Source organism: Pelophylax lessonae (genome assembly GCF_965119305.1).
Source record: "Pelophylax lessonae genome assembly, chromosome: 8".
NCBI lineage: Eukaryota > Metazoa > Chordata > Amphibia > Anura > Ranidae > Pelophylax > Pelophylax lessonae.
Window position 1 is genome coordinate 188,886,570 of NC_138775.1, and position 13,605 is coordinate 188,900,174.

Consider the following 13,605-nt stretch of genomic DNA (forward strand, 5'->3'; position numbering starts at 1 on the left):
GAACACAGCACACTTTTATACAGAATTTGGAACATCCTTCCCCCAACAACCACTTTCCCATTGGTCAATTGCACAGTACCTGCAGTTCCCAATAAGGTCCTCTCCAGCCATGCAAATGAGGGCTTGAAAATGAGTCAGCAGTGATTGGTCAGATAGCTTGACCAGAAGGACTGCCATGCAAATGAGGACTTGAAAATGAGTCAACAGGGATTGGTCAGATACAGAACAATGGTTCCCTAACGAGCCCTCAATACACATTACTCTGAGTGTCAATACATCCCTTAGCAGACAACAGGTGAGGTCATTAGCACACCTGACAATAGGTGAATGGAGAGCCACCTCAGACAGTCCGTCTCCTCAGAACTTCCTGTATTGACCATATTAGGAGTTGACTTCCTGTTCAGAGACCTCATGGCAAATGGGAACAAAAATCTTCATATTACAAGGGAGACATTATTCCTGAATATGACTGTCCCATTTGTAGTAGTCCAAACCAAATTTTCAGTGTTCACCACCCTCCTGGTCACCCTGCATCCATAACAGATGCAGGGTGACTTAAACATAAGAAAGCCACACAAGGCTGGACATAGTGCCTCCCAACCTCTTTAAAGGATTTTGGGGTCCACAACCCCCATGCCCAAAGTGACTCCTGTCACAAACACTATCCAACGCATCACATTACCTCCACTGGCTTGCCTTCTTTCCATAGTGCATTCTGATGCGATCTTTTCCCCCGGCCATCCATACGATGTAAATAAACCATGATTAATTAGACCAGCCCACCTTGCTCCATTGCTTCATAGTCCAGTTCTGATGCTCACGTGCCCATTGTAGCTGCATTTGGCCGTGGACAAGGGTCAAGATGGGCAAGCTGACTGGTCTGCAGCCACTTGCGCAACAAACTGCAGTGCACTGTGTGTTCTGAAACGTTTCTACCGGAACCAACACTTTTCATCAATTTGAGCTACAGTAGCTCTTCTATTGGATCAGACTACCCAGGTCAGCCTTCGCTATCCATGTGCATCAATAAGCCTTGGATGCCCATGACCCTGTTATCTGATCACCAGTTTTCCTTCTTTGGACCACTTTCGGTAGGTCCTGACCACTGCAGACCAGAAACATCCCACCAGAGCTGTAGTTTTAGAGATGCTCTGACCCAGAAATTTAGACATTGTAATCTTGCCCTTGTCAAAGTAGTTTCAGTCCTTATCCTTGCCCATTTTTTTATGTTTCAGCACACCAACGTCAGCCATAAAATGTTCACTAGCTGCCTAATATATTCCTCCCTCTATTAGGTGCCATTGTTGCAAAATATTCAATGTTACCCACTTTACCTGTCAGAGGTCATAATGTTATGTCTGATCGATGTATAATATACAGTTGCTTGAAGTAAATAGAACACATAAATTCCCTTTTGTATGACTATACTTAGACAAAATCTTCAAACTCATGTCACTCTAAAACACTGCTTTTTTGCTAGTTGTTTTATATCCTCATAGATACTAAGCTCACAAGATATAACCTATGTAACTATATTTTCTCTGTCGCTCATTGACAGACACAGACTTCTTGATTAATATCAGTAGGGATATACTGCCCCCTACAGGAGTAGGACACTAGGCAGGAAAAAGTTCTGGCCACACCTATGGGCAGTCCCAGGGGGTATATCCTCTCTCTCCCTGCATAGGATGTCAGTTTTTTTCTGCCTAGTCAGGAGTAAGGACCTAAGTTCCTTGCTGGGATCTCTGGTCCTGGCAAGCTTTTTTAGATAAATCTTTTTTTAGTTAGCTTTTTTCTCCAGTTGTTCCTGTGAGATCTTCAAGCTATTATGCCGGATCTGGGCGACGGGCTGGATGTTGAGATCCAGTGGTCACCCCAGCCGGCCTACGAGCACGTGCAGGCCCTAGCTCTGCGCTGGGTCGGCCGCAACATAGTCCCGCTGGATGGGGACTTGCCCCGCGAGTTAAACGTCTCGCCAGGTCGCCTACGACCAGTCTGAATCTGAGTCACGGCGTCCGTGTTGGCCGACAGCCCCCCACCTCGGTGGAGAGGGGTTCTGTCAGGAGTTGGCGCCTGCCTGTTCCGGTATGGTGAGTAGAATGTTCCCCCTCTCCCCCTGACGGGTTTTGGGGTGGACGCGGGCCCCTCCCTGGGATTGTCGGACCCTCATGATCCCGGGTTCCCCTCTGTCCTGTTATGCAACCCCCACCTATCTGCCCCCTCCTTCAATCTGGGTTACAGACCGCATATGGGGGCGGTGGGGTGCGCCGCCAGTGTTGCCCTAAACGATCGTGCGGGGGGGTTACTACCTGTGCCTTCAGGTCCATCCACCGATCGATCCGTGGGTAGGCACGCGGGGGTCCCCTTTTTGGCACTGCGGACCGCACGGGGCCGCCATTTTGTTGTAGCCTACAAGTGCTCTGCATGGAGGCGGCCATCTTGGTACACCCAGCTCATCTTGCTTGAGAGCTGAGCAGCTGTGGGAGTTAGTGAGGGTGTGTAAGGGGGCGGAACCCCTCCCTAGACCCGGGAAAAAAATCACTCCACAGGACTTCCTGTCATGTAAGACAGCGCTGAGAGCAGTCCTGCTTTGAACTCTGGTGCATCGTGTGGTGAGCCTTTTGGGTTCTCTCTTCTCTCTCTCTGCGGGGGTCTCGAGGCACGTGACCACTGAGGGGCGCTGTAGCGCTGGGGGATTCTTTTAAAAAAAAAAAAAAAGGTTTTTCGATTATTTTTAAATTTTGTTGCTGACAGGTTCCCCTGGCGTTGCCATGGACCCTGCTGCACATGTGTCCCCATCTGATCCCCTCGAGGTGGCCGCAGGGCCCTCCGATTCTCCGCTCACCATTGATGCGCTTTCAGTGGTCCTGGAGTCATTTGTGTCCCGGGTGGAGGTGGCCTGTCAGGGACGGGGGGCTAAAAAATGACCCCCGCCTACCCCTGTTTTGTCTGATGCCTCAGATTCTGATTCTGAGCCGGTCGCTGCTGCTGCGGGTTCCTACTTTAGGGTTGATGTCCCGCGCCCAGTCTCCTCTGACAGTGAGGATGACCTCCCTGCCTCTGCCATAGCACAGGACAAGGCACTGGTGGACGCACTGATTATGTCAGTCCGGGAGACCCTAAAACTGGAGGTTGCATCAGTAAATGCAGTTCAGACGGAAGTTGCCTTTGGCACTCGCAAGCCCTCCAAGGTGGAAAAGGTGTTTCCCTTTCCTAAATGCTTTGATGATATTATTAAAGATGAGTGGGCCCATCCAAAACGACCCCCTGGGATGCCTAAACTGATTGCTAGGCGCTACCCGTTTGAAGAGTCCCTCCTTAAAAAATGGACGGTGCCACCTGTGGTGGATCCGCCGGTTTCCAGACTAAATAAGGCCACGGTTATCCCGGTGGAGGATTCCCCGTCCTTTCGGGATCCAGTTGACCGTAGGGCGGAATCTGTGTCCCGTTCCATATTCTCCCTGGCAGGGTCGGCCTTAAGGCCAGTGTTTACCATTGCTCTGGTTTCACAGACATTGACGGAATGGGCCAAGCTATTCCGCCATGACCTGGAGGGGAGAAGTCTCCCTCCTGCCGTGCCGGAGTTGCTGGAGCAAATAGTGCAGGGGCTACAGTTTGTTTGTGACGCCGCACTGGACGCGGCCCCATTGCTGGGGCGTGTGCCGATCTCGGCGGTGGTCCTCCGGCGCATGCTATGGTTAAAGTGCTGGTCGGCGGATCAGGCTTCCAAAAAAGCATTGACTGATCTCCCCTTTCAGGGGGATCGCCTGTTTGGTGCTACCTTGGATGAGATTATTAAGGATCTCACTGGGGGCAAGAGCACCTTTCTACCACAGGCTAATAAGGGTAAGGAACCTCGTCGGACCTTCCTTTACAGCTCACAAGAAATTTTTTCGCTCCTCCGGGGCGGGCGATAAGGCAAAGTCCTCCAAAGCCCCCCCCCCCCCCCCCCGGGGGGTTTCAAGAGACCTTGGTCTGGTAAGCAAAAATCCGGTCCTTCCAGACCTGAGGATAAGACCGCTTCAGCCTGAAGGTGCGCCCATACCCAGATCAAGGGTGGGGGGATGTGTTCGCCGGTTCCCGGACCCGTGGCTCTACAGTAATCAAGACAAATGGGTTCACGAGGCCATACGGTCAGAACACAAGATCGAGTTGCGATCGCTTCTACCGGTGCGGTTCTTCCCTTACAATATGCGACTGTCCCCGAATCGCCTAATGGCTCTGTTGGGGGCAGTGCAGCACTGGATGCAAAGGGCGCCCATAGAGGGTGCCTATCTTCACGTTCCCATTTACGCAGGACACCAGCGGAATCTGCGCTTTGCAGTGGGAGCGGACCATTATCAGTTTGTGGCGTTACCCTTTGGTCTCGCCTCTGCTTTCCGGGTCTTCACAAAAGTTTGGGCCCCAGTCCTGGCGTTGTTGCAGCAGCGGGGCATATCGGTCCTGGGCTACCCGGATGACCTCCTCTTCTGTGCGGAGTCTCCGCAGGCTCAGTGTCATACGCGGACTCTCCAAAAGGAGATTCTTCTCAAATGGAACTGGAATTCCGATTCCCTGGACAATCGGGTCCGGCTGAGCGAGCGGACCAGGTAGTTTCTGGTTTGGGGTCCTCGGTCTCCGATGCTCAGTCAGGGGAAGCCCTTTTTTTTCGAAAGTATCCAGGTTATCGATAAATGTGTTGGAACTGAAAGCGATCAGGTTTTGCCTGGTTCACCGGACCGAGCATCTTCAGGGCTGCTCGGTTCGGATTCAGTTGGACAATGCCACGGCCGTGGCCTATGTCAATCATCAAGGGGACACCAAGAGTGTTCTAGCGGCCGTGGAAGTGGCCGGCAGGTTTTGGGCGGAACAGTTTGTTCCGGCTCTTTCTGCAGTTTACGTTCCGGGTGTGGAAAATTGACAGGCGGACTTTCTCAGCCGTCAGACCCTGGATCAAGGGGAATGGCCTCTTCAGACAGAGGTGTTTTACCAGTTGTGCCTTCATTGGGGCACCCCGGACGTGGATCTGTTGGCATCTCGGCACAACAGAAAGGTGCAGAGGGTTGTAGCCCGCGATCCTCTGGCGGATGCCGCAGACGCACTGAATACTCTGTGGGGGCAGTACCAGCTGCTGTATGCCTTTCCTCCTCTCAAGTTGTCACCGAAACTTCTTCACAGGATAGAGGCTGGGAATTCCAGTCATCCTTGTGACTCCGGATTGGCCTCATCGGGCCTGATATGCAGTCGTGGTCAGGCTGGTCGCAGACGCTCCTTGGCGACTTCCTCTCAGGGAGGATCTGCCGTCTCAGGGACCGATCGTCCATCCTGCTTTACGATCGCTGGCTTTGACGGCTTGGCTGTTGAGAGCCAGGTGCTGAAGGACAGGCGTTTGTCTGCTTCAGTTATCCCTACTCTGATTAAAGCGAGGAAAGCGACTTCCAGAAAGGTCTATCATCGCACATGGAAGTCTTATATTGCGTGGTGTGAATCCCTTGGGTTTCCTCCACGTTCTTACTCGGTGGCTCGGATATTGGCTTTTCTGCAATGGGGGGTTGAGCAGAAACTGGCCCTGAGCACTATCAAGGGTCAGGTCTCAGCATTGGCAATCTTCTTCCAGAGGCCACTGGCTACTCATTCCTTGGTGCGGAGTTTCATCCAGGGGGTGCGGCACCTGGCTCCTCCGGTGCGCGTGCCCCTGCCGCCCTGGGATCTTAATTTGGTGTTGTCGGTTCTCCAGAAACCTCCCTTTGAAAATATTAGGGAGATTCCCTTGCTTACCTTATCCCAAAAGGTGGCCTTTTTGGTGGCCATCACTTCGGCATGCAGGGTGTCTGAACTGGCCGCGTTGTCCTGTCGTTCCCCATATCTGGTGGTTCATAGGGATAAGGTGGTTCTTCATCCGAATCCATCCTTCCTTCCTAAGGTGGTTTCCGATTTTCATTTGAATGAGGATATTGTATTGCCTTCCCTGTGTCCTAAGCCCAGTCATCCTCGGGAGTTTGCATTACACTCCTTGGATGTGGTTCGGGTGATCAGGGTGTACTTGGCTACTACTGACTCTTTCCGTAAGGCTGATTCACTTTTTGTGATCACGGATGGCCCTAGAAAGGGGTTGCCTGCGTCTGCCGCGACTATCTCCAGATGGATCAGACAGACGGTGGTACAGGCTTATTCTATTAAAGGTCAGGTTCCTCCGTTCCCTGTTAAGGCGCACTCCACTCGGGCGCTTAGTGCTTCCTGGGCCTTCCGCCATCAGGCGTCGGTGCTTCAGGTTTGCAAGGCGGCTACCTGGTCGTCGGTTCATACCTTTACAAAATTTTATAAAGTTGATGTGCTGGCATCAGCGGATGCCTCTTTTGGCCGCAAGGTTTTGCAGGCCGCTGTTTGAGGGGACCGTTGGTCTACCTCAGGGGTTTTTGTTTCTTTTTCAGTTAGGTCTCATCCCTTTGTTCGATGAGTCCTCGATGCTTCTGGTTGGGCCTTCTGGATTGGATTTTTATTTCTGTTATCCCACCCCTCATTTGTGGCACTGCTTTGGGACGTCCCTACTGATATTAATCAAGAAGTCTGCGTCTGTCAATGACAGACGCAGGACCCGCCCCTCTATTTTGAGTTGGGTGGAATTCTCTGACACTGCTTTGTTACATAACTGACATCCTATGCAGGGAGAGAGAGGATATACCCCCTGGGACTGCCCATAGGTGTGGCCAGAACTTTTTCCTGCCTAGTGTCCTACTCCTGTAGGGGGCAGTATATCCCTACTGATATTAATCAAGAAGTCTGCGTCTGTCAATGAGCTTAAGAGAAAAGGATTTTACGGTAAGTCAAAAATCCAGTTATTCAGCACTTGTCCTGCGTTCTAAATTGCTTGCTGGCAGACATGTATATGGTGGTATATTGTTCAATATTGTTGGCAGATAGATTGTTGATGATTGTTGAAAACCAAATTAATTATATAATCTCCATTAATATACTAAATATATTAATAATACATATAAATAATATGTGAAAGGATGATCATTGGTGGAAAAATAGATTCAAGCTCTGAATTGCATGTTCAACACACTTTCTAAATAAAATCTATGGCTTTTTAAAAACGAAAGAGAACCAAAATAGATACCTGCTGAGAAAACAAATGGGAATCATTTAAAGCAATTTCAAAGCAGTTTCTTTACAATTCAGGGTTTATTTTTTCTTTTCTTTTTTTATGTGGAGCTCTAAACACTTCTCTGACTTTTTCTAAAATCCAATAATAGGCAGTTGATCCCACCATCTAGCTTGAAGCGTAACTCCACTTTTGTTGAGAAAAAAACATTCCCCTCTGGGTGATTGATGTGCATTGCAAGGATTTTAACAAACTTTGTTGCAGATTCCTACCCTTTGTTATTCGGAAGAAATCCCAATGTGTTTCTCCGTGCCCATGTAGGAAAGTGAGTCTAATGGGAGTGGTTTCGTTATTATCAATCAGCTGTGCACCTGTAGGGCACTAATGAGTTCTAATGAGACACTAATGTGTTCCTATTGGGAGTATCTCACCAAAAATAACATTTTTGTTCCAGGGAATGCATTGTATCTTAGTGCAGACTTCTGGGCAAATTGGTGAGCCAATCACACAAGCAGAAAATTATGTTTCTGGGGCGTTCTGTACACATTCTGTGTACAGAACACCTCCAAGTAGCCTTATTGCCTCGAGTTTTCAGAAAATTACAGTGGATGCAGATTAAAAAGAAAAAGTAATTTTAAATAACATTCAATTACAAAATGTGTTGTGTTGCAATTGTATACGCTATATAAAATTTTCTCTTTATTTGCTATTTTTTTCCCCACGAAAGTGGAGTTACCCTTTAAAGTGAATGTCATGAAAGAAACACGGATTCTCCATTTGGAACTTCTCCTGTCACGTTTATCCTCTGGCTTAGGCTGGCCATACCATGAGTGCAGGAAAGAAATTTGCATGATTCCCCCATCAACACAGACAGCGCTGACAGGGGAATCATTCCTGCCAAGACATTGTCTGCACCCGGAGGGGCGGGCGAGGGAAGCTGTCCCCGCCGGGAGAAGACAGTGATTATTGCTAGCAGCTATAGCAGCTGCTAGCAATAACTGCAAGTAAATCCAGCAGGCTGGTTGTACCAAAGTTGATTAATCGATCAACGTGGTACATTCAGCTTGCCCGAACACGGTTTGAATCTCAGCCGGTTCCTGCTGAATGGCCGCCTATGGCCGGCCCTACATGGTAAATCACTGACCTAGTACAAGTATGGAGATGTTAACTTTTCTCTGACTCAAGTTAGAGTGGAAATGTAATGGAAATGGTGGCTTTAGCTTTGAATAAGCTTTTAGCATGTTTTGCAGTCTTTTAACCAGCTTCAAGACCGCTCCGGACAGCACACCCATTAAATTTTGCATACAGTCTTTGTTAGATTGCAGCTGAAGAATTCTTTAATGTGGACTTTTCCCCACCACAATTAAAATCCCAGATCCGTATGCACGTTCCAAATCACCTGCAGGTAAATTTGTAAGTCAAATATTTCAAATAACTACTTGCCAAGTCTGTAGAAGCACAGGTGTCATAGCCAGGCCATCACAGTCATCCTGGGAAGGATATATAAGCAGTACCTTTCAGGCAGCTCTTGCAGCTAAACTGCAAGACCTCAGGAAAACATTCCAGAGAAAAATAAACCATGCCAGACCACTAAAAGCACATGTACAAGATCTGACATGGATGTTAGCAGAGGACTGGCCATAGAATAAGAAAAGGGGGTAAAATAGACCAGGGGAATTGACTCGTTTAAAGAAAGCTGGTACATCTCAGTAATTTTACTTGTTTCTATATGCAAGTTTAATTTGTACTATTGTCTTATAAAGAAGGTGGTGGGGACATTGGTTTAGAAAAAACTCCACTCTCTGTGCTTATGCAAGTCCTTGAGACAGTCCTATATAATCCATAAATAACCCTTAGGAGCATTAGTTCTTGTGTAGCTGTCTCTGTTGTGTGCATAAAAGGTTGCAGAATAATGAAAACAAAAGAAAACTGAAAGGAAGCACACCACTAGCGTAATAAAATCTTAGGTAACGAATATGCACTCACAAGACCCCATCAGGGTGTGCGCCTCTCATAGCCTGTCAATAATAAATGGCTTGTATCTTGGCCAGAGATACAACCAAATATGTACACAAGGGGCTCCTCTCAATTTACACTTTCCAGCAGTCCTGGAAAAGCAGAGTACGCTGGCACCCAGCATCTGCCAGTCACCACCGGGCAGAGATGCAGTCACATGCTCCTCCCGCACCATGCATAGTGGGTTGCTATGATGACAACACGTTTCAGGAACATGTCCCCCCTTTCTGAAGTCTTTCTGCAACACTAACTTTAGGTGTAAAAATCGGGAAAATGTAATCTCTATCGGTTAACCCACCCCTTCCCCAACCTTCTCTAACAGGCACTCATAGTTCCCAGACTAATTATCAGAGAGGAGCACAGCCAGTAAGGCCGATCAAGATTAACCCCTTCAGTGACCACATGTGTAATAATCCTCCACTAACAGCAAATAAGAGACACTGGGGAGAAATGACCCATTTGCCCAGTTTTTAGGCTTTTTAGGCTTCTTTCACACGGTCCGCCTCCGCAGGCGGATCCGTGTTGCTCAGCGGGGATCGATCCGCGATCCCCGCTGAGCCGGGCGGATGACAGCTCAGTCTCCGCTTGCAGAGCGGAGAGGGAGGTGTCTCAGCACCCGCTGCCCTCTATGGGGGATCGGAGGAGAGCGGACCGCTTGTCCGCTCTCATCAGATCGGCTCCGCTCCGATTACTGAACGGATGGAAAAATAGGGTTTCCATCCGTCCAGATTTCAGCACAGGATCGGATGCGGATGGCAGCGGGTGTCAGCGGAGGTGACCTCCGCTGACACCCGCTGCCCCATAGAGCTGCATGGAGGATCCGATCAGATCCGCCTAAAAAACTGACAGGCGGATCTGATCGGACCGCCCGTGTGAAAGAGCCCTTACATAAAATACAATTTTCTACAAAAAAAAATCCATTGCTAGAGCATAATTAGCATAAAATAATAATATGGAAAGTTCTGTTTACCTAATGTTATCATCTCTAGTTTAGCATTTAAAAGCTAAGATTAAATCATACCTTTGCAATAATAAATTACATCAACCCTCCCCATAGACCTGAAATGACAACCATGACAATGAATGGGCATGCATAATCTGACTGTCCCCAAGGCAAATGGCCTGCAGAGCAGATCATCAGTTTTCAAGAACAGCTTTGACAATGCTTATTAGTTTGTATCCATGGGCAAGGGAAGAACCAGGAGCAAGAGCCCAGCCTTGACTTCTCAGAGGATGATCACTCACCTACCAAAAGCAGATGCCAGGGGGCTTGAGGGCCTCCTAGAAACAGAGATGATCACACAATTAGTCAAAAAAAAACAGACAGATCATGGGACTGTCATTGCAGGTCTATAGTCATCATTACTTTATAGTCCACTCCAAGCTTTATCTTAAAGTAAATACAACCAATACTGTACATGAAATCTTTTTCACACAATCATAAGAAATGCTTTCAGCTCCGTCTTATATAAAGAGTAGATTCTACACATTAAAGCAGACCTACAATCCAAAAAAAAGAGAGAACGTATGGTAGCCAGGCAGAAGAATCATCAAGGAAGCCTGATACCCGTCCAGGAGGCCGATAGACAGAGGCAGACTGGCAACTTTCGGCCCAGGGGGCAAGTACAAACCAGAGGCCCATGGTGCAGCAACTCAGCCCCCCTCCCACTCTCCCAATCCTCCGCCTGACCCCCATTCCAAGCTGAAGCCCTGCTCCAGATACTCTCTACTTACCATCTGAATCCGGGTTCCCGACCTGGCCAGCAGGGGGTGGTTAAGGCTGGCCGGGGGGCAGAAGAGTCTCCAGTGGGGCATGAAACTGGCCTCTGCTCAGACACAGTTTACAACATCCATGCTGGGGGGGAGGCCTGTGCTTTGTCCTTGTCTTTACCAGCACTCAGTAGGTCAGCGGCAGGAACTTTTTACTTCTCTTCACCAGGAATCCTTTGGGCATGTCTGTGGCAGAAGCTGTGTAACCTTTTTATGGGGCATCAGAGCGGCCAAGGGGGCAATTGCCCCCCTGCCCCCTGGCCCAGTCCTCCCCTGCCGATAGATTACAGCAATTCTCAACTAAGCTGAAGAAAATAGAGGATTTCAGTGAGCTTTAAATGAGAGGGACAGAGAGGGGGTGGATGAAGAACCTGAAAAGTGCTTTGAGGGGAAAGGAGGATTCCAACCCCACCTTCTTTCCGTCCACTAGGCCTGGGAGAGTAAAGCCCCGTACACACGTACCGATTGTCGGCCATAAATATTCGGCCGATGACTGATCGGCCAATTGTAGGCTTGTTAGTATGATGCTTCCGACAGCCGACAGCGCATTTTCGGCCGAACAGAATCTGTCGTGCAGACTTTAAAATTTTTGTTGGCCGTCACCAGAATGGCCGATTGTTCGCCACTCAGTACAGATTTCGGCCGACAGACAGCAGATTAGCAAGACTGGGCATGCTCAGAAAAGAAAAAAGACAAGGAAAGTTAACCATCACATGACATCACTTCTGCAGTCGGCTGTTGTTGGCCGACAAAATTCGTGTGCAGTCTTTTGCAGTTTTCAACAGACACGACAGCCCTGGACAAAAGACAGCCGATCGTTTGGCCGACGATTGGTACGTGTGTACAAGGCTAAAGTCCACAGGAGGCTACCATGGGAGAGGGCAGCAGGAGAAGAAAAGTCAGATTCTTGAAGCCAGGTCTCAGTGATTGCAAGAAGGTTGAAGGAGTTTGTAATAAATAGGTCACTGACAGAGGGGAGTTTGTTACAAATAGAGCATTCCAAAGGGCAAAGGAAAATCATCATGGATAGTGTAGGACCCACTGATAATGGGGTACTTTGACGCAGTAGTGGGCTTGAGCACGATATGGCCATATGGTGGGACCAAACCCCCATTTTTATTTATGGATTGTCTTCAGATTTGGTAGTTATTTCTTTTGCATTTGCGCGCTATTCTTTTTTTAATATACATGTCTTTTGGTTCATAGCTGCAGCAGCTTTAGAAATACATGGGTATGCTCCCCCAAATTTTTTGCCTGTTTAAAAGGAAAAGAGGAGGCTAGTTCTAGGCAGAAGAGAGCAGTAATAGGGTGAGGATGATATATATAGAAGCTGTGGGACAGAGAAGAAGGGTGAAGGAGAGAGAGTTTAAGGAGAGAGGATGCAAATATGAAAAGGAGAATTAAGGAGTGCATAATACAGAGTGGGGAGATTGAGAAGCAGACTGAATGAGAGATGAAAAAGTTGTATGGAGAATCAGGTCACCTGTAGTTTGTTTAGTGTTTTGCAGTTGTCTGCTGTGGATTTTGACTTTGTGCATTGGATGAAATGCTGAGCTGAAGTGTAATACTTAATCCACCATTAATACTTTATCCAAGATGATAGTTGCCAGGGTGATCCCTGCCTGTGCATCCCCTAGAAAGGGCCTACATTTATACTGAGTTGGGTTGGGGTATTGCCAATTAATCAATTAGGATTGCATTTGAGGAACACATGACTAACAGAACAAACTCTTCACACCAAAGGCAGACTACAAGAAATAGGAGGGCAGGGTTATAGAGATAAAATCGGCTCATAATTTAAGTATAGCCAATAAAAGCAAAATAAACCTCACAGTTACATGGACAGAGGCAAAGACTTTGAAAGCAGCATATATTACAATTAAACACATTGGAAACAATGAATCAGTTGCAGTTAAAGTTGGATTTTGAAATTTTTTTCCAATGCAATCCCTGCATGTGCATCCCCTAGAAAGGGCCTACATTTATACTGAGTTGGGTGGGGGTACTGCCAATTAATCAATTAGGATTGCATAGGAGGAACACATGGCTAACAGAACAAACTTCTCACACCAAAGGCAGACTACAAGAAATAGCAAGAGATCAAGAGGGCAGGGTTATAAAGATAAGATCAGCTCATAATTTAGGTATAGACAATAAGAAAGCAAAATAAACATCACAGTTATATGGATAGACATAAAGAATTTGAAGTCAGCATAGATTACCATTAAGAACATTAGAAACAATGAATCAGTTGCAGTTAAAGGTGGATTTTGAAAGCAGCATAAATTACCATTAAGCACATTGGAAACAATGAATCCATTGCCGGTAAAGATGGATTCTGAAAGCAGCATAAATTACCTAATTTTTAGATTATACTGAGCCAAAGTGTAATACTTAATCCAATATTAATACTTTATCCAAGATGACAGTTGTCTAAGAAATCCCTGCATGTGCGACCCCTGCCTTAATTTGTAAATTAATCGTTTGTGGGGAACTGTATTAAATGCTTTGGCGAAATTAAAATATACCATGTCCACAGACTTTCCTCCATTCAGATTATAGCTTACTTCCCCATAGAATGTTAACAGGTTGGTCTGGTAAGAACGATCCTTCATGAATCCATGCTCTTTAGGTTACTACTAGTGATACCCTTTTCATCATGGGTATGGTCCCTTATTATCTCTTCCAATATATACTATTGATAGGCTGACTGGTCTGTAGTTTCCAGTTATATA